General features: G+C 49.5%; 1 protein-coding gene across 4 annotated transcripts in view; it reads right to left on the bottom strand.

Moving 5' to 3' along the window:
- LOC139541701 (cytoplasmic FMR1-interacting protein 1 homolog) overlaps positions 1-20,461 on the bottom strand; it is a 98,516-nt gene that overhangs the window by 56,703 nt on the left and 21,352 nt on the right. The gene's annotated exons all lie outside the window — the stretch shown is intronic.

The following is a 20,461-nucleotide window of genomic DNA, read 5'->3' as shown; positions in this document are numbered from 1 at the left end:
ACCATCTAGTGTCTATGATAGCAGGGAGGGGACGCTGAGTGATGTTACCATCTAGTGTCTATGATAGCAGGGAGGGGACGCTGAGTGATGTTACCATCTAGTGTCTATGATAGCAGGGAGGAGACGCTGAGTGATGTTACCATCTAGTGTCTATGATAGCAGGGAGGGACGCTGAGTGATGTTACCATCTAGTGTCTATGATAGCAGGGAGGGGACGCTGAGTGATGTTACCATCTAGTGTCTATGATAGCAGGGAGGGGACGCTGAGTGATGTTACCATCTAGTGTCTATGATAGCAGGGAGGGACGCTGAGTGACGTTACCATCTAGTGTCTATGATAGCAGGGAGGGACGCTGAGTGACGTTACCATCTAGTGTCTATGATAGCAGGGAGGGACGCTGAGTGATGTTACCATCTAGTGTCTATGATAGCAGGGAGGGGACGCTGAGTGATGTTACCATCTAGTGTCTATGATAGCAGGGAGGGACGCTGAGTGACGTTACCATCTAGTGTCTATGATAGCAGGGAGGGGACGCTGAGTGATGTTACCATCTAGTGTCTATGATAGCAGGGAGGGACGCTGAGTGATGTTACCATCTAGTGTCTATGATAGCAGGGAGGGACGCTGAGTGATGTTACCATCTAGTGTCTATGATAGCAGGGAGGGACGCTGAGTGATGTTACCATCTAGTGTCTATGATAGCAGGGAGGGACGCTGAGTGATGTTACCATCTAGTGTCTATGATAGCAGGGAGGGACGCTGAGTGACGTTACCATCTAGTGTCTATGATAGCAGGGAGGGGACGCTGAGTGACGTTACCATCTAGTGTCTATGATAGCAGGGAGGGACGCTGAGTGACGTTACCATCTAGTGTCTATGATAGTAGGGAGGGACGCTGAGTGATGTTACCATCTAGTGTCTATGATAGCAGGGAGGGGACGCTGAGTGATGTTACCATCTAGTGTCTATGATAGCAGGGAGGGGACGCTGAGTGATGTTACCATCTAGTGTCTATGATAGCAGGGAGGGGACGCTGAGTGATGTTACCATCTAGTGTCTATGATAGCAGGGAGGGGACGCTGAGTGATGTTACCATCTAGTGTCTATGATAGCAGGGAGGGGACGCTGAGTGATGTTACCATCTAGTGTCTATGATAGCAGGGAGGGGACGCTGAGTGATGTTACCATCTAGTGTCTATGATAGCAGGGAGGGGACGCTGAGTGATGTTACCATCTAGTGTCTATGATAGCAGGGAGGGGACGCTGAGTGACGTTACCATCTAGTGTCTATGATAGCAGGGAGGGACGCTGAGTGATGTTACCATCTAGTGTCTATGATAGCAGGGAGGGGACGCTGAGTGACGTTACCATCTAGTGTCTATGATAGCAGGGAGGGGACGCTGAGTGATGCTACCATCTAGTGTCTATGATAGCAGGGAGGGACGCTGAGTGATGTTACCATCTAGTGTCTATGATAGCAGGGAGGGACGCTGAGTGATGTTACCATCTAGTGTCTATGATAGCAGGGAGGGACGCTGAGTGATGTTACCATCTAGTGTCTATGATAGCAGGGAGGGGACGCTGAGTGATGTTACCATCTAGTGTCTATGATAGCAGGGAGGGGACGCTGAGTGATGTTACCATCTAGTGTCTATGATAGCAGGGAGGGACGCTGAGTGATGTTACCATCTAGTGTCTATGATAGCAGGGAGGGGACGCTGAGTGATGTTACCATCTAGTGTCTATGATAGCAGGGAGGGACGCTGAGTGATGTTACCATCTAGTGTCTATGATAGCAGGGAGGGACGCTGAGTGATGTTACCATCTAGTGTCTATGATAGCAGGGAGGGACGCTGAGTGATGTTACCATCTAGTGTCTATGATAGCAGGGAGGGACGCTGAGTGATGTTACCATCTAGTGTCTATGATAGCAGGGAGGGACGCTGAGTGATGTTACCATCTAGTGTCTATGATAGCAGGGAGGGACGCTGAGTGATGTTACCATCTAGTGTCTATGATAGCAGGGAGGGACGCTGAGTGATGTTACCATCTAGTGTCTATGATAGCAGGGAGGGACGCTGAGTGATGTTACCATCTAGTGTCTATGATAGCAGGGAGGGACGCTGAGTGATGTTACCATCTAGTGTCTATGATAGCAGGGAGGGGACGCTGAGTGATGTTACCATCTAGTGTCTATGATAGCAGGGAGGGGACACTGAGTGATGTTACCATCTAGTGTCTATGATAGCAGGGAGGGACGCTGAGTGATGTTACCATCTAGTGTCTATGATCGCAGGGAGGGACGCTGAGTGATGTTACCATCTAGTGTCTATGATAGCAGGGAGGGGACGCTGAGTGATGTTACCATCTAGTGTCTATGATAGCAGGGAGGGACGCTGAGTGATGTTACCATCTAGTGTCTATGATAGCAGGGAGGGGACGCTGAGTGATGTTACCATCTAGTGTCTATGATAGCAGGGAGGGACGCTGAGTGATGTTACCATCTAGTGTCTATGATAGCAGGGAGGGGACGCTGAGTGATGTTACCATCTAGTGTCTATGATAGCAGGGAGGGACGCTGAGTGATGTTACCATCTAGTGTCTATGATAGCAGGGAGGGACGCTGAGTGATGTCACCATCTAGTGTCTATGATAGCAGGGAGGGGACGCTGAGTGATGTTACCATCTAGTGTCTATGATAGCAGGGAGGGACGCTGAGTGATGTTACCATCTAGTGTCTATGATAGCAGGGAGGGACGCTGAGTGATGTTACCATCTAGTGTCTATGATAGCAGGGAGGGGACGCTGAGTGATGTTACCATCTAGTGTCTATGATAGCAGGGAGGGGACGCTGAGTGATGTTACCATCTAGTGTCTATGATAGCAGGGAGGGGACGCTGAGTGATGTTACCATCTAGTGTCTATGATAGCAGGGAGGGACGCTGAGTGATGTTACCATCTAGTGTCTATGATAGCAGGGAGGGACGCTGAGTGATGTTACCATCTAGTGTCTATGATAGCAGGGAGGGACGCTGAGTGATGTTACCATCTAGTGTCTATGATAGCAGGGAGGGACGCTGAGTGATGTTACCATCTAGTGTCTATGATAGCAGGGAGGGGACGCTGAGTGATGTTACCATCTAGTGTCTATGATAGCAGGGAGGGACGCTGAGTGATGTTACCATCTAGTGTCTATGATAGCAGGGAGGGACGCTGAGTGATGTTACCATCTAGTGTCTATGATAGCAGGGAGGGGACGCTGAGTGATGTTACCATCTAGTGTCTATGATAGCAGGGAGGAGACGCTGAGTGATGTTACCATCTAGTGTCTATGATAGCAGGGAGGAGACGCTGAGTGATGTTACCATCTAGTGTCTATGATAGCAGGGAGGAGACGCTGAGTGATGTTACCATCTAGTGTCTATGATAGCAGGGAGGGACGCTGAGTGATGTTACCATCTAGTGTCTATGATAGCAGGGAGGGACGCTGAGTGATGTTACCATCTAGTGTCTATGATAGCAGGGAGGGGACGCTGAGTGATGTTACCATCTAGTGTCTATGATAGCAGGGAGGGACGCTGAGTGATGTTACCATCTAGTGTCTATGATAGCAGGGAGGGGACGCTGAGTGATGTTACCATCTAGTGTCTATGATAGCAGGGAGGGGACGCTGAGTGATGTTACCATCTAGTGTCTATGATAGCAGGGAGGGGACGCTGAGTGATGTTACCATCTAGTGTCTATGATAGCAGGGAGGGACGCTGAGTGATGTTACCATCTAGTGTCTATGATAGCAGGGAGGGACGCTGAGTGATGTTACCATCTAGTGTCTATGATAGCAGGGAGGGACGCTGAGTGATGTTACCATCTAGTGTCTATGATAGCAGGGAGGGACGCTGAGTGATGTTACCATCTAGTGTCTATGATAGCAGGGAGGGGACGCTGAGTGATGTTACCATCTAGTGTCTATGATAGCAGGGAGGGACGCTGAGTGATGTTACCATCTAGTGTCTATGATAGCAGGGAGGGACGCTGAGTGATGTTACCATCTAGTGTCTATGATAGCAGGGAGGGACGCTGAGTGATGTTACCATCTAGTGTCTATGATAGCAGGGAGGGACGCTGAGTGATGTCACCATCTAGTGTCTATGATAGCAGGGAGGGACGCTGAGTGATGTCACCATCTAGTGTCTATGATAGCAGGGAGGGGACGCTGAGTGATGTTACCATCTAGTGTCTATGATAGCAGGGAGGGACGCTGAGTGATGTTACCATCTAGTGTCTATGATAGCAGGGAGGGACGCTGAGTGATGTTACCATCTAGTGTCTATGATAGCAGGGAGGGACGCTGAGTGACGTTACCATCTAGTGTCTATGATAGCAGGGAGGGACGCTGAGTGACGTTACCATCTAGTGTCTATGATAGCAGGGAGGGGACGCTGAGTGACGTTACCATCTAGTGTCTATGATAGCAGGGAGGGACGCTGAGTGATGTTACCATCTAGTGTCTATGATAGCAGGGAGGGACGCTGAGTGATGTTACCATCTAGTGTCTATGATAGCAGGGAGGGACGCTGAGTGATGTTACCATCTAGTGTCTATGATAGCAGGGAGGGACGCTGAGTGATGTTACCATCTAGTGTCTATGATAGCAGGGAGGGACGCTGAGTGATGTTACCATCTAGTGTCTATGATAGCAGGGAGGGGACGCTGAGTGATGTTACCATCTAGTGTCTATGATAGCAGGGAGGGACGCTGAGTGATGTTACCATCTAGTGTCTATGATAGCAGGGAGGGGACGCTGAGTGATGTTACCATCTAGTGTCTATGATAGCAGGGAGGAGACGCTGAGTGATGTTACCATCTAGTGTCTATGATAGCAGGGAGGAGACGCTGAGTGATGTTACCATCTAGTGTCTATGATAGCAGGGAGGGACGCTGAGTGATGTTACCATCTAGTGTCTATGATAGCAGGGAGGGAACGCTGAGTGATGTTACCATCTAGTGTCTATGATAGCAGGGAGGGGACGCTGAGTGATGTTACCATCTAGTGTCTATGATAGCAGGGAGGGACGCTGAGTGATGTTACCATCTAGTGTCTATGATAGCAGGGAGGGGACGCTGAGTGATGTTACCATCTAGTGTCTATGATAGCAGGGAGGGGACGCTGAGTGATGTTACCATCTAGTGTCTATGATAGCAGGGAGGGGACGCTGAGTGATGTTACCATCTAGTGTCTATGATAGCAGGGAGGGACGCTGAGTGATGTTACCATCTAGTGTCTATGATAGCAGGGAGGGACGCTGAGTGATGTTACCATCTAGTGTCTATGATAGCAGGGAGGGACGCTGAGTGATGTTACCATCTAGTGTCTATGATAGCAGGGAGGGGACGCTGAGTGATGTTACCATCTAGTGTCTATGATAGCAGGGAGGGGACGCTGAGTGATGTTACCATCTAGTGTCTATGATAGCAGGGAGGGACGCTGAGTGATGTTACCATCTAGTGTCTATGATAGCAGGGAGGGACGCTGAGTGATGTTACCATCTAGTGTCTATGATAGCAGGGAGGGACGCTGAGTGATGTTACCATCTAGTGTCTATGATAGCAGGGAGGGACGCTGAGTGATGTTACCATCTAGTGTCTATGATAGCAGGGAGGAGACGCTGAGTGATGTTACCATCTAGTGTCTATGATAGCAGGGAGGGACGCTGAGTGATGTTACCATCTAGTGTCTATGATAGCAGGGAGGGACGCTGAGTGATGTTACCATCTAGTGTCTATGATAGCAGGGAGGGACGCTGAGTGATGTTACCATCTAGTGTCTATGATAGCAGGGAGGGACGCTGAGTGATGTTACCATCTAGTGTCTATGATAGCAGGGAGGGGACGCTGAGTGATGTTACCATCTAGTGTCTATGATAGCAGGGAGGGGACGCTGAGTGATGTTACCATCTAGTGTCTATGATAGCAGGGAGGGACGCTGAGTGATGCTACCATCTAGTGTCTATGATAGCAGGGAGGGACGCTGAGTGACGTTACCATCTAGTGTCTATGATAGCAGGGAGGGACGCTGAGTGACGTTACCATCTAGTGTCTATGATAGCAGGGAGGGACGCTGAGTGACGTTACCATCTAGTGTCTATGATAGCAGGGAGGGACGCTGAGTGACGTTACCATCTAGTGTCTATGATAGCAGGGAGGGACGCTGAGTGATGTTACCATCTAGTGTCTATGATAGTAGGGAGGGACGCTGAGTGATGCTACCATCTAGTGTCTATGATAGCAGGGAGGGACGCTGAGTGATGTTACCATCTAGTGTCTATGATAGCAGGGAGGGACGCTGAGTGATGTTACCATCTAGTGTCTATGATAGCAGGGAGGGACGCTGAGTGATGTTACCATCTAGTGTCTATGATAGCAGGGAGGGACGCTGAGTGATGCTACCATCTAGTGTCTATGATAGCAGGGAGGGACGCTGAGTGATGTTACCATCTAGTGTCTATGATAGCAGGGAGGGACGCTGAGTGATGTTACCATCTAGTGTCTATGATAGCAGGGAGGGACGCTGAGTGATGTTACCATCTAGTGTCTATGATAGCAGGGAGGGACGCTGAGTGATGTTACCATCTAGTGTCTATGATAGCAGGGAGGGACGCTGAGTGATGTTACCATCTAGTGTCTATGATAGCAGGGAGGGGACGCTGAGTGATGTTACCATCTAGTGTCTATGATAGCAGGGAGGGACGCTGAGTGATGTTACCATCTAGTATCTATGATAGCAGGGAGGGGACGCTGAGTGATGTTACCATCTAGTGTCTATGATAGCAGGGAGGGACGCTGAGTGACGTTACCATCTAGTGTCTATGATAGCAGGGAGGGACGCTGAGTGACGTTACCATCTAGTGTCTATGATAGCAGGGAGGGACGCTGAGTGACGTTACCATCTAGTGTCTATGATAGCAGGGAGGGACGCTGAGTGACGTTACCATCTAGTGTCTATGATAGCAGGGAGGGGACGCTGAGTGACGCTACCATCTAGTGTCTATGATAGCAGGGAGGGACGCTGAGTGATGTTACCATCTAGTGTCTATGATAGCAGGGAGGGGACACTGAGTGATGTTACCATCTAGTGTCTATGATAGCAGGGAGGGACGCTGAGTGATGTTACCATCTAGTGTCTATGATAGCAGGGAGGGACGCTGAGTGATGTTACCATCTAGTGTCTATGATAGCAGGGAGGGACGCTGAGTGATGTTACCATCTAGTGTCTATGATAGCAGGGAGGGACGCTGAGTGATGTTACCATCTAGTGTCTATGATAGCAGGGAGGGGACGCTGAGTGATGTTACCATCTAGTGTCTATGATAGCAGGGAGGGACGCTGAGTGATGTTACCATCTAGTGTCTATGATAGCAGGGAGGGACGCTGAGTGACGTTACCATCTAGTGTCTATGATAGCAGGGAGGGGACGCTGAGTGACGTTACCATCTAGTGTCTATGATAGCAGGGAGGGACGCTGAGTGATGTTACCATCTAGTGTCTATGATAGCAGGGAGGAGACGCTGAGTGATGTTACCATCTAGTGTCTATGATAGCAGGGAGGAGACGCTGAGTGATGTTACCATCTAGTGTCTATGATAGCAGGGAGGGACGCTGAGTGATGTTACCATCTAGTGTCTATGATAGCAGGGAGGGAACGCTGAGTGATGTTACCATCTAGTGTCTATGATAGCAGGGAGGGGACGCTGAGTGATGTTACCATCTAGTGTCTATGATAGCAGGGAGGGACGCTGAGTGATGTTACCATCTAGTGTCTATGATAGCAGGGAGGGGACGCTGAGTGATGTTACCATCTAGTGTCTATGATAGCAGGGAGGGGACGCTGAGTGATGTTACCATCTAGTGTCTATGATAGCAGGGAGGGGACGCTGAGTGATGTTACCATCTAGTGTCTATGATAGCAGGGAGGGACGCTGAGTGATGTTACCATCTAGTGTCTATGATAGCAGGGAGGGACGCTGAGTGATGTTACCATCTAGTGTCTATGATAGCAGGGAGGGGACGCTGAGTGATGTTACCATCTAGTGTCTATGATAGCAGGGAGGGGACGCTGAGTGATGTTACCATCTAGTGTCTATGATAGCAGGGAGGGACGCTGAGTGATGTTACCATCTAGTGTCTATGATAGCAGGGAGGGACGCTGAGTGATGTTACCATCTAGTGTCTATGATAGCAGGGAGGGACGCTGAGTGATGTTACCATCTAGTGTCTATGATAGCAGGGAGGGACGCTGAGTGATGTTACCATCTAGTGTCTATGATAGCAGGGAGGGGACGCTGAGTGATGTTACCATCTAGTGTCTATGATAGCAGGGAGGGGACGCTGAGTGATGTTACCATCTAGTGTCTATGATAGCAGGGAGGGGACGCTGAGTGATGTTACCATCTAGTGTCTATGATAGCAGGGAGGGACGCTGAGTGATGTTACCATCTAGTGTCTATGATAGCAGGGAGGGGACGCTGAGTGATGTTACCATCTAGTGTCTATGATAGCAGGGAGGAGACGCTGAGTGATGTTACCATCTAGTGTCTATGATAGCAGGGAGGAGACGCTGAGTGATGTTACCATCTAGTGTCTATGATAGCAGGGAGGGACGCTGAGTGATGTTACCATCTAGTGTCTATGATAGCAGGGAGGGAACGCTGAGTGATGTTACCATCTAGTGTCTATGATAGCAGGGAGGGGACGCTGAGTGATGTTACCATCTAGTGTCTATGATAGCAGGGAGGGACGCTGAGTGATGTTACCATCTAGTGTCTATGATAGCAGGGAGGGGACGCTGAGTGATGTTACCATCTAGTGTCTATGATAGCAGGGAGGGGACGCTGAGTGATGTTACCATCTAGTGTCTATGATAGCAGGGAGGGACGCTGAGTGATGTTACCATCTAGTGTCTATGATAGCAGGGAGGGACGCTGAGTGATGTTACCATCTAGTGTCTATGATAGCAGGGAGGGACGCTGAGTGATGTTACCATCTAGTGTCTATGATAGCAGGGAGGGGACGCTGAGTGATGTTACCATCTAGTGTCTATGATAGCAGGGAGGGACGCTGAGTGATGTTACCATCTAGTGTCTATGATAGCAGGGAGGGACGCTGAGTGATGTTACCATCTAGTGTCTATGATAGCAGGGAGGGACGCTGAGTGATGTTACCATCTAGTGTCTATGATAGCAGGGAGGGACGCTGAGTGATGTTACCATCTAGTGTCTATGATAGCAGGGAGGGACGCTGAGTGATGTTACCATCTAGTGTCTATGATAGCAGGGAGGGACGCTGAGTGATGTTACCATCTAGTGTCTATGATAGCAGGGAGGGACGCTGAGTGATGTTACCATCTAGTGTCTATGATAGCAGGGAGGGACGCTGAGTGATGTTACCATCTAGTGTCTATGATAGCAGGGAGGAGACGCTGAGTGATGTTACCATCTAGTGTCTATGATAGCAGGGAGGGACGCTGAGTGATGTTACCATCTAGTGTCTATGATAGCAGGGAGGGGACGCTGAGTGATGTTACCATCTAGTGTCTATGATAGCAGGGAGGGACGCTGAGTGATGTTACCATCTAGTGTCTATGATAGCAGGGAGGGACGCTGAGTGATGTTACCATCTAGTGTCTATGATAGCAGGGAGGGACGCTGAGTGACGTTACCATCTAGTGTCTATGATAGCAGGGAGGGACGCTGAGTGACGTTACCATCTAGTGTCTATGATAGCAGGGAGGGACGCTGAGTGATGTTACCATCTAGTGTCTATGATAGTAGGGAGGGACGCTGAGTGATGTTACCATCTAGTGTCTATGATAGCAGGGAGGGACGCTGAGTGATGTTACCATCTAGTGTCTATGATAGCAGGGAGGGACGCTGAGTGATGTTACCATCTAGTGTCTATGATAGCAGGGAGGGACGCTGAGTGATGTTACCATCTAGTGTCTATGATAGCAGGGAGGGACGCTGAGTGATGTTACCATCTAGTGTCTATGATAGCAGGGAGGGACGCTGAGTGATGTTACCATCTAGTGTCTATGATAGCAGGGAGGGACGCTGAGTGATGTTACCATCTAGTGTCTATGATAGCAGGGAGGGGACGCTGAGTGATGTTACCATCTAGTGTCTATGATAGCAGGGAGGGACGCTGAGTGACGTTACCATCTAGTGTCTATGATAGCAGGGAGGGACGCTGAGTGACGTTACCATCTAGTGTCTATGATAGCAGGGAGGGACGCTGAGTGACGTTACCATCTAGTGTCTATGATAGCAGGGAGGGACGCTGAGTGACGTTACCATCTAGTGTCTATGATAGCAGGGAGGGACGCTGAGTGATGTTACCATCTAGTGTCTATGATAGCAGGGAGGGACGCTGAGTGACGTTACCATCTAGTGTCTATGATAGCAGGGAGGGGACGCTGAGTGACGTTACCATCTAGTGTCTATGATAGCAGGGAGGGACGCTGAGTGACGTTACCATCTAGTGTCTATGATAGCAGGGAGGGGACGCTGAGTGACGCTACCATCTAGTGTCTATGATAGCAGGGAGGGACGCTGAGTGATGTTACCATCTAGTGTCTATGATAGCAGGGAGGGGACGCTGAGTGATGTTACCATCTAGTGTCTATGATAGCAGGGAGGGGACGCTGAGTGATGTTACCATCTAGTGTCTATGATAGCAGGGAGGGACGCTGAGTGATGTTACCATCTAGTGTCTATGATAGCAGGGAGGGACGCTGAGTGATGTTACCATCTAGTGTCTATGATAGCAGGGAGGGACGCTGAGTGATGTTACCATCTAGTGTCTATGATAGCAGGGAGGGACGCTGAGTGATGTTACCATCTAGTGTCTATGATAGCAGGGAGGGACGCTGAGTGATGTTACCATCTAGTGTCTATGATAGCAGGGAGGGACGCTGAGTGACGTTACCATCTAGTGTCTATGATAGCAGGGAGGGACGCTGAGTGACGTTACCATCTAGTGTCTATGATAGCAGGGAGGGACGCTGAGTGACGTTACCATCTAGTGTCTATGATAGCAGGGAGGGACGCTGAGTGACGTTACCATCTAGTGTCTATGATAGCAGGGAGGGACGCTGAGTGACGTTACCATCTAGTGTCTATGATAGCAGGGAGGGACGCTGAGTGACGTTACCATCTAGTGTCTATGATAGCAGGGAGGGACGCTGAGTGACGTTACCATCTAGTGTCTATGATAGCAGGGAGGGACGCTGAGTGATGTTACCATCTAGTGTCTATGATAGCAGGGAGGGACGCTGAGTGATGTTACCATCTAGTGTCTATGATAGCAGGGAGGGACGCTGAGTGATGTTACCATCTAGTGTCTATGATAGCAGGGAGGGGACGCTGAGTGATGTTACCATCTAGTGTCTATGATAGCAGGGAGGGACGCTGAGTGATGTTACCATCTAGTGTCTATGATAGCAGGGAGGGACGCTGAGTGATGTTACCATCTAGTGTCTATGATAGCAGGGAGGGACGCTGAGTGATGTTACCATCTAGTGTCTATGATAGCAGGGAGGGACGCTGAGTGATGTTACCATCTAGTGTCTATGATAGCAGGGAGGGGACGCTGAGTGATGTTACCATCTAGTGTCTATGATAGCAGGGAGGAGACGCTGAGTGATGTTACCATCTAGTGTCTATGATAGCAGGGAGGGGACGCTGAGTGATGTTACCATCTAGTGTCTATGATAGCAGGGAGGGACGCTGAGTGATGTTACCATCTAGTGTCTATGATAGCAGGGAGGGACGCTGAGTGATGTTACCATCTAGTGTCTATGATAGCAGGGAGGGACGCTGAGTGATGTTACCATCTAGTGTCTATGATAGCAGGGAGGGACGCTGAGTGATGTTACCATCTAGTGTCTATGATAGCAGGGAGGGACGCTGAGTGATGTTACCATCTAGTGTCTATGATAGCAGGGAGGGACGCTGAGTGATGTTACCATCTAGTGTCTATGATAGCAGGGAGGGGACGCTGAGTGATGTTACCATCTAGTGTCTATGATAGCAGGGAGGGACGCTGAGTGATGTTACCATCTAGTGTCTATGATAGCAGGGAGGGACGCTGAGTGACGTTACCATCTAGTGTCTATGATAGCAGGGAGGGACGCTGAGTGACGTTACCATCTAGTGTCTATGATAGCAGGGAGGGGACGCTGAGTGATGTTACCATCTAGTGTCTATGATAGCAGGGAGGGGACGCTGAGTGATGTTACCATCTAGTGTCTATGATAGCAGGGAGGGACGCTGAGTGATGTTACCATCTAGTGTCTATGATAGCAGGGAGGGACGCTGAGTGACGTTACCATCTAGTGTCTATGATAGCAGGGAGGGACGCTGAGTGACGTTACCATCTAGTGTCTATGATAGCAGGGAGGGACGCTGAGTGACGTTACCATCTAGTGTCTATGATAGCAGGGAGGGACGCTGAGTGACGTTACCATCTAGTGTCTATGATAGCAGGGAGGGACGCTGAGTGACGTTACCATCTAGTGTCTATGATAGCAGGGAGGGACGCTGAGTGACGTTACCATCTAGTGTCTATGATAGCAGGGAGGGGACGCTGAGTGACGTTACCATCTAGTGTCTATGATAGCAGGGAGGGACGCTGAGTGATGTTACCATCTAGTGTCTATGATAGCAGGGAGGGGACACTGAGTGATGTTACCATCTAGTGTCTATGATAGCAGGGAGGGGACGCTGAGTGATGTTACCATCTAGTGTCTATGATAGCAGGGAGGGACGCTGAGTGATGTTACCATCTAGTGTCTATGATAGCAGGGAGGGGACGCTGAGTGATGTTACCATCTAGTGTCTATGATAGCAGGGAGGGGACGCTGAGTGATGTTACCATCTAGTGTCTATGATAGCAGGGAGGGACGCTGAGTGATGTTACCATCTAGTGTCTATGATAGCAGGGAGGGGACGCTGAGTGATGTTACCATCTAGTGTCTATGATAGCAGGGAGGGACGCTGAGTGATGTTACCATCTAATGTCTATGATAGCAGGGAGGGACGCTGAGTGATATTACCATCTAATGTCTATGATAGCAGGGAGGGACGCTGAGTGATGTTACCATCTAGTGTCTATGATAGCAGGGAGGGACGCTGAGTGATGTTACCATCTAGTGTCTATGATAGCAGGGAGGGACGCTGAGTGATGTTACCATCTAGTGTCTATGATAGCAGGGAGGGACGCTGAGTGATGTTACCATCTAGTGTCTATGATAGCAGGGAGGGACGCTGAGTGATGTTACCATCTAGTGTCTATGATAGCAGGGAGGGGACGCTGAGTGATGTTACCATCTAGTGTCTATGATAGCAGGGAGGGGACGCTGAGTGATGTTACCATCTAGTGTCTATGATAGCAGGGAGGGGACGCTGAGTGATGTTACCATCTAGTGTCTATGATAGCAGGGAGGGACGCTGAGTGATGTTACCATCTAGTGTCTATGATAGCAGGGAGGGACGCTGAGTGATGTTACCATCTAGTGTCTATGATAGCAGGGAGGGACGCTGAGTGATGTTACCATCTAGTGTCTATGATAGCAGGGAGGGACGCTGAGTGATGTTACCATCTAGTGTCTATGATAGCAGGGAGGGACGCTGAGTGATGTTACCATCTAGTGTCTATGATAGCAGGGAGGGGACGCTGAGTGATGCTGCCATCTAGTGTCTATGATAGCAGGGAGGGACGCTGAGTGATGCTACCATCTAGTGTCTATGATAGCAGGGAGGGACGCTGAGTGATGTTACCATCTAGTGTCTATGATAGCAGGGAGGGACGCTGAGTGATGTTACCATCTAGTGTCTATGATAGCAGGGAGGGACGCTGAGTGATGTTACCATCTAGTGTCTATGATAGCAGGGAGGGACGCTGAGTGATGTTACCATCTAGTGTCTATGATAGCAGGGAGGGACGCTGAGTGATGTTACCATCTAGTGTCTATGATAGCAGGGAGGGACGCTGAGTGATGTTACCATCTAGTGTCTATGATAGCAGGGAGGGGACGCTGAGTGATGTTACCATCTAGTGTCTATGATAGCAGGGAGGGACGCTGAGTGATGTTACCATCTAGTGTCTATGATAGCAGGGAGGGACGCTGAGTGATGTTACCATCTAGTGTCTATGATAGCAGGGAGGGGACGCTGAGTGATGTTACCATCTAGTGTCTATGATAGCAGGGAGGGACGCTGAGTGACGTTACCATCTAGTGTCTATGATAGCAGGGAGGGGACGCTGAGTGACGTTACCATCTAGTGTCTATGATAGCAGGGAGGGACGCTGAGTGACGTTACCATCTAGTGTCTATGATAGCAGGGAGGGACGCTGAGTGACGTTACCATCTAGTGTCTATGATAGCAGGGAGGGACGCTGAGTGACGTTACCATCTAGTGTCTATGATAGCAGGGAGGGACGCTGAGTGACGTTACCATCTAGTGTCTATGATAGTAGGGAGGGACGCTGAGTGATGTTACCATCTAGTGTCTATGATAGCAGGGAGGGACGCTGAGTGATGTTACCATCTAGTGTCTATGATAGCAGGGAGGGGACGCTGAGTGATGTTACCATCTAGTGTCTATGATAGCAGGGAGGGACGCTGAGTGATGTTACCATCTAGTGTCTATGATAGCAGGGAGGGACGCTGAGTGATGTTACCATCTAGTGTCTATGATAGCAGGGAGGGACGCTGAGTGATGTTACCATCTAGTGTCTATGATAGCAGGGAGGGGACGCTGAGTGATGTTACCATCTAGTGTCTATGATAGCAGGGAGGGGACGCTGAGTGATGTTACCATCTAGTGTCTATGATAGCAGGGAGGGACGCTGAGTGATGTTACCATCTAGTGTCTATGATAGCAGGGAGGGGACGCTGAGTGATGTTACCATCTAGTGTCTATGATAGCAGGGAGGGACGCTGAGTGATGTTACCATCTAGTGTCTATGATAGCAGGGAGGGACGCTGAGTGATGTTACCATCTAGTGTCTATGATAGCAGGGAGGGGACGCTGAGTGATGTTACCATCTAGTGTCTATGATAGCAGGGAGGGGACGCTGAGTGATGTTACCATCTAGTGTCTATGATAGCAGGGAGGGGACGCTGAGTGATGTTACCATCTAGTGTCTATGATAGCAGGGAGGGACGCTGAGTGATGTTACCATCTAGTGTCTATGATAGCAGGGAGGGACGCTGAGTGATGTTACCATCTAGTGTCTATGATAGCAGGGAGGGACGCTGAGTGATGTTACCATCTAGTGTCTATGATAGCAGGGAGGGACGCTGAGTGACGTTACCATCTAGTGTCTATGATAGCAGGGAGGGACGCTGAGTGACGTTACCATCTAGTGTCTATGATAGCAGGGAGGGACGCTGAGTGACGTTACCATCTAGTGTCTATGATAGTAGGGAGGGACGCTGAGTGACGTTACCATCTAGTGTCTATGATAGTAGGGAGGGACGCTGAGTGACGTTACCATCTAGTGTCTATGATAGCAGGGAGGGGACGCTGAGTGACGTTACCATCTAGTGTCTATGATAGCAGGGAGGGACGCTGAGTGACGTTACCATCTAGTGTCTATGATAGCAGGGAGGGACGCTGAGTGACGTTACCATCTAGTGTCTATGATAGCAGGGAGGGACGCTGAGTGACGTTACCATCTAGTGTCTATGATAGCAGGGAGGGACGCTGAGTGACGTTACCATCTAGTGTCTATGATAGCAGGGAGGGACGCTGAGTGATGTTACCATCTAGTGTCTATGATAGCAGGGAGGGACGCTGAGTGATGTTACCATCTAGTGTCTATGATAGCAGGGAGGGGACGCTGAGTGACGTTACCATCTAGTGTCTATGATAGCAGGGAGGGACGCTGAGTGATGTTACCATCTAGTGTCTATGATAGCAGGGAGGAGACGCTGAGTGATGTTACCATCTAGTGTCTATGATAGCAGGGAGGGACGCTGAGTGATGTTACCATCTAGTGTCTATGATAGCAGGGAGGGACGCTGAGTGATGTTACCATCTAGTGTCTATGATAGCAGGGAGGGGACGCTGAGTGATGTTACCATCTAGTGTCTATGATAGCAGGGAGGGGACGCTGAGTGATGTTACCATCTAGTGTCTATGATAGCAGGGAGGAGACGCTGAGTGATGTTACCATCTAGTGTCTATGATAGCAGGGAGGGACGCTGAGTGATGTTACCATCTAGTGTCTATGATAGCAGGGAGGGGACGCTGAGTGATGTTACCATCTAGTGTCTATGATAGCAGGGAGGAGACGCTGAGTGATGTTACCATCTAGTGTCTATGATAGCAGGGAGGGACGCTGAGTGATGTTACCATCTAGTGTCTATGATAGCAGGGAGGAGACGCTGAGTGACGTTACCATCTAGTGTCTATGATAGCAGGGAGGGGACGCTGAGTGATGTTACCATCTAGTGTCTATGATAGCAGGGAGGGACGCTGAGTGATGTTACCATCTAGTGTCTATGATAGCAGGGAGGGACGCTGAGTGATGTTACCATCTAGTGTCTATGATAGCAGGGAGGGGACGCTGAGTGATGTTACCATCTAGTGTCTATGATAGCAGGGAGGGACGCTGAGTGACGTTACCATCTAGTGTCTATGATAGCAGGGAGGGACGCTGAGTGACGTTACCATCTAGTGTCTATGATAGCAGGGAGGGACGCTGAGTGACGTTACCATCTAGTGTCTATGATAGCAGGGAGGGACGCTGAGTGATGTTACCATCTAGTGTCTATGATAGCAGGGAGGGGACGCTGAGTGATGTTACCATCTAGTGTCTATGATAGCAGGGAGGGGACGCTGAGTGATGTTACCATCTAGTGTCTATGATAGCAGGGAGGGACGCTGAGTGATGTTACCATCTAGTGTCTATGATAGCAGGGAGGGACGCTGAGTGATGTTACCATCTAGTGTCTATGATAGCAGGGAGGGGACGCTGAGTGATGTTACCATCTAGTGTCTATGATAGCAGGGAGGGACGCTGAGTGATGTTACCATCTAGTGTCTATGATAGCAGGGAGGGGACGCTGAGTGATGTTACCATCTAGTGTCTATGATAGCAGGGAGGGACGCTGAGTGATGTTACCATCTAGTGTCTATGATAGCAGGGAGGGACGCTGAGTGACGTTACCATCTAGTGTCTATGATAGCAGGGAGGGACGCTGAGTGATGTTACCATCTAGTGTCTATGATAGCAGGGAGGGACGCTGAGTGATGTTACCATCTAGTGTCTATGATAGCAGGGAGGGACGCTGAGTGATGTTACCATCTAGTGTCTATGATAGCAGGGAGGGACGCTGAGTGATGTTACCATCTAGTGTCTATGATAGCAGGGAGGAGACGCTGAGTGATGTTACCATCTAGTGTCTATGATAGCAGGGAGGGACGCTGAGTGATGTTACCATCTAGTGTCTATGATAGCAGGGAGGGACGCTGAGTGATGTTACCATCTAGTGTCTATGATAGCAGGGAGGGACGCTGAGTGATGTTACCATCTAGTGTCTATGATAGCAGGGAGGAGACGCTGAGTGATGTTACCATCTAGTGTCTATGATAGCAGGGAGGGACGCTGAGTGATGTTACCATCTAGTGTCTATGATAGCAGGGAGGGACGCTGAGTGATGTTACCATCTAGTGTCTATGATAGCAGGGAGGGACGCTGAGTGATGTTACCATCTAGTGTCTATGATAGCAGGGAGGGACGCTGAGTGATGTTACCATCTAGTGTCTATGATAGCAGGGAGGGACGCTGAGTGATGTTACCATCTAGTGTCTATGATAGCAGGGAGGGACGCTGAGTGATGTTACCATCTAGTGTCTATGATAGCAGGGAGGGACGCTGAGTGATGTTACCATCTAGTGTCTATGATAGCAGGGAGGGACGCTGAGTGATGTTACCATCTAGTGTCTATGATAGCAGGGAGGAGACGCTGAGTGATGTTACCATCTAGTGTCTATGATAGCAGGGAGGGACGCTGAGTGATGTTACCATCTAGTGTCTATGATAGCAGGGAGGGACGCTGAGTGATGTTACCATCTAGTGTCTATGATAGCAGGGAGGGACGCTGAGTGATGTTACCATCTAGTGTCTATGATAGCAGGGAGGGGACGCTGAGTGACGTTACCATCTAGTGTCTATGATAGCAGGGAGGGGACGCTGAGTGACGTTACCATCTAGTGTCTATGATAGCAGGGAGGGACGCTGAGTGATGTCACCATCTAGTGTCTATGATAGCAGGGAGGGACGCTGAGTGACGTTACCATCTAGTGTCTATGATAGCAGGGAGGGACGCTGAGTGATGTTACCATCTAGTGTCTATGATAGCAGGGAGGGACGCTGAGTGATGTTACCATCTAGTGTCTATGATAGCAGGGAGGGACGCTGAGTGATGTTACCATCTAGTGTCTATGATAGCAGGGAGGGACGCTGAGTGATGTTACCATCTAGTGTCTATGATAGCAGGGAGGGACGCTGAGTGATGTTACCATCTAGTGTCTATGATAGCAGGGAGGGGACGCTGAGTGATGTTACCATCTAGTGTCTATGATAGCAGGGAGGGACGCTGAGTGATGTTACCATCTAGTGTCTATGATAGCAGGGAGGGACGCTGAGTGATGTTACCATCTAGTGTCTATGATAGCAGGGAGGGACGCTGAGTGATGTTACCATCTAGTGTCTATGATAGCAGGGAGGGGACACTGAGTGATGTTACCATCTAGTGTCTATGATAGCAGGGAGGGACGCTGAGTGATGTTACCATCTAGTGTCTATGATAGCAGGGAGGAGACGCTGAGTGATGTTACCATCTAGTGTCTATGATAGCAGGGAGGGACGCTGAGTGATGTTACCATCTAGTGTCTATGATAGCAGGGAGGGACGCTGAGTGATGTTACCATCTAGTGTCTATGATAGCAGGGAGGGGACGCTGAGTGACGTTACCATCTAGTGTCTATGATAGCAGGGAGGGGACGCTGAGTGACGTTACCATCTAGTGTCTATGATAGCAGGGAGGGACGCTGAGTGACGTTACCATCTAGTGTCTATGATAGCAGGGAGGGGACGCTGAGTGACGTTACCATCTAGTGTCTATGATAGCAGGGAGGGGACGCTGAGTGATGTTACCATCTAGTGTCTATGATAGCAGGGAGGGACGCTGAGTGATGTTACCATCTAGTGTCTATGATAGCAGGGAGGGACGCTGAGTGATGTTACCATCTAGTGTCTATGATAGCAGGGAGGGACGCTGAGTGATGTTACCATCTAGTGTCTATGATAGCAGGGAGGGGACGCTGAGTGATGTTACCATCTAGTGTCTATGATAGCAGGGAGGGGACGCTGAGTGATGTTACCATCTAGTGTCTATGATAGCAGGGAGGGACGCTGAGTGATGTTACCATCTAGTGTCTATGATAGCAGGGAGGGGACGCTGAGTGATGTTACCATCTAGTGTCTATGATAGCAGGGAGGGACGCTGAGTGATGTTACCATCTAGTGTCTATGATAGCAGGGAGGGACGCTGAGTGATGTTACCATCTAGTGTCTATGATAGCAGGGAGGGGACGCTGAGTGATGTTACCATCTAGTGTCTATGATAGCAGGGAGGGACGCTGAGTGATGTTACCATCTAGTGTCTATGATAGCAGGGAGGGACGCTGAGTGATGTTACCATCTAGTGTCTATGATAGCAGGGAGGGACGCTGAGTGATGTTACCATCTAGTGTCTATGATAGCAGGGAGGGACGCTGAGTGATGTTACCATCTAGTGTCTATGATAGCAGGGAGGGGACGCTGAGTGACGTTACCATCTAGTGTCTATGATAGCAGGGAGGGACGCTGAGTGATGTTACCATCTAGTGTCTATGATAGCAGGGAGGGACGCTGAGTGACGTTACCATCTAGTGTCTATGATAGCAGGGAGGGACGCTGAGTGATGTTACCATCTAGTGTCTATGATAGCAGGGAGGGACGCTGAGTGATGTTACCATCTAGTGTCTATGATAGCAGGGAGGGACGCTGAGTGATGTTACCATCTAGTGTCTATGATAGCAGGGAGGGGACGCTGAGTGATGTTACCATCTAGTGTCTATGATAGCAGGGAGGGACGCTGAGTGATGTTACCATCTAGTGTCTATGATAGCAGGGAGGGACGCTGAGTGATATTACCATCTAGTGTCTATGATAGCAGGGAGGGACGCTGAGTGATGTTACCATCTAGTGTCTATGATAGCAGGGAGGGGACGCTGAGTGATGTTACCATCTAGTGTCTATGATAGCAGGGAGGGACGCTGAGTGATGTTACCATCTAGTGTCTATGATAGCAGGGAGGGACGCTGAGTGATGTTACCATCTAGTGTCTAT

The sequence above is a fragment of the Salvelinus alpinus genome, chromosome 16, assembly GCF_045679555.1.
Source record: "Salvelinus alpinus chromosome 16, SLU_Salpinus.1, whole genome shotgun sequence".
Taxonomy (NCBI): Eukaryota; Metazoa; Chordata; class Actinopteri; order Salmoniformes; family Salmonidae; genus Salvelinus; species Salvelinus alpinus.
The sequence above is the reverse complement of the archived record's forward strand: the minus strand, read 5'-3'. Positions and strand labels throughout refer to the sequence as shown.